Here is a 1,677-nt window from a genome sequence, read left to right as displayed (position 1 = left end):
GCGATGACAGCGAAGGGTCACCACACGGAGCTGCTGTGCTGTGGGATGCAGCCAGGGTGGTTCCTCCCTTCCCAGGAGGGACAACCCAGGGTAATGAGCAGCTCTTTTCCAACACATGCAGATTTTTCTAAGATGATTACATTTAACTCCAAGCCTAAGCAGCTTTTCTTAAGGGGCAGCTTAACATACAGGGGGAAAAAAAAAAACACCACAAAACAAAACACTGAGAAAGTCAAGGCTGACCCTTTCTCAGCGCTCGGTGGGAGCCAGAGCAGGGCTGAGCTGTCTGGAGCTTCTCCATTCCCAGCTCAACATTACCTCCTGGGTGGGACAGCCTGGTACAGGCTTCAGTCCCCTGCCAGAGCTGCTGCAGCCAAACCTCACCCTCCAAACCACGCAGAGAGCGGGGCAGGATTTGCCCCCTCTGAGAGAAGCCACCAAGATCTGCCCCACCAGGGTCCCAGGTCCCCGTCCCCGGCTTTGGCTGAGGGAACCCATTCTCAGCCCTGCGTCCTACCCAGTGACAAGCAGGCAGGGCTGGTTGCAAGAAGGGCACAATTTAATGTTGGCTTCATTACTACGCAGCTAATTAAGCATCGATCCGAGCTCGCCTTGCCCAAACCTGGGCTCTATCCTAGAAAGGCTCCCGGGGGGATGGTGCGCTGTGGGGCAGGAGTACCTGTCACCAGAGAGGGATGCTACACCTCGACTTTTACTAAGTCCACCCCACTCACAGCACAGGATAGTCCCTCACGAGGCAACCCCTGCTGAAGAAGAAATGTGGGTTTGAAGCCATTTTTTGCCCAAAACACAGGGCAAAAGTTACTGAGGTGGGTGCTGCTCCAGCCCAAAACAAACAGGATAAGGGGCATTCTCGGAGCAGCTCGGTACCCAGGCTCCGGGGAAACCAGGCTGGGCACCTGCGTGAGGAGCGATGCTGCATGTCCTTACAGAAGAACTGCTGTTAGACAAATCCAGTCTTAAAATGGGAGGTGGAAATTCCCATATTAATCACAGTCAGAGTCAGAAAGAGAGCCTTTAAGTTAGAAAAAAAAAAAATTGCTTGACAACAACAAAAGAGCTTTCATGGCATTTGAAACAGTATCTTAGACCTCGCAGGAGCAGTGAGGGGCAGAAATGGTGATTGGGAGGGAAGAACCATCTCCCAGAGAAATCCCAGCTGTAGAAATGCAGCCCCCCAGCAGTGCCAGCCTTCTCTGCGCCACTGCCTGCCCCTAGAAGGGTCTTTTGTCACACACTGAGGAGGACGAGGAGAGGATTCAATGGCCTGACCCTGGCTGGCAGCGAGGCTGGCGGAGGGGCTCGCATGTCTCCCTGCTCCTGCAGCAGCACCCAGCAGCTGGGGCTGGGGAGAATAAAGAAATTGGACTTTTGTTAGTAGGGAGGTTTGATTCCTCTTTTATCAGGAGCTGGCTTTGCTTCCAGGATTTTTTTCCCTGGGTTTGTGGGCGCAGCCAGCAAGCACAGGGAGTCCTAAGGTGCTGAGCTGCATGCAGCAATGATGCTGAGGCAGCATCCTGGGGGAATGAGCAGATGGAGGGGTCGCTGCCCCCAGCCCCCCCACAAAGAAGGCCCAGCTGCAGGGACACACTCAGGCCCAGGAGCTCAGACCCTCATTGACAAGGCATGGATGTCTTTCGTAGCAAGGAGCACCAG

The 1,677-nt window shown here is 54.4% G+C and overlaps 1 protein-coding gene across 1 annotated transcript in view; it reads right to left on the bottom strand.

Moving 5' to 3' along the window:
- Nucleotides 1–1,677, bottom strand: part of FAM129B (family with sequence similarity 129, member B) — a gene marked incomplete at both ends in the record, with an annotated part of 7,865 nt that overhangs the window by 4,054 nt on the left and 2,134 nt on the right. The gene's annotated exons all lie outside the window — the stretch shown is intronic.

Source organism: Apaloderma vittatum, unplaced genomic scaffold (genome assembly GCF_000703405.1).
Source record: "Apaloderma vittatum isolate BGI_N311 unplaced genomic scaffold, ASM70340v1 scaffold33791, whole genome shotgun sequence".
Classification (NCBI taxonomy): Eukaryota; Metazoa; Chordata; class Aves; order Trogoniformes; family Trogonidae; genus Apaloderma; species Apaloderma vittatum.
Note: the sequence above shows the minus strand (reverse complement) of the source record. Positions and strands in the feature narration are given on the sequence as shown.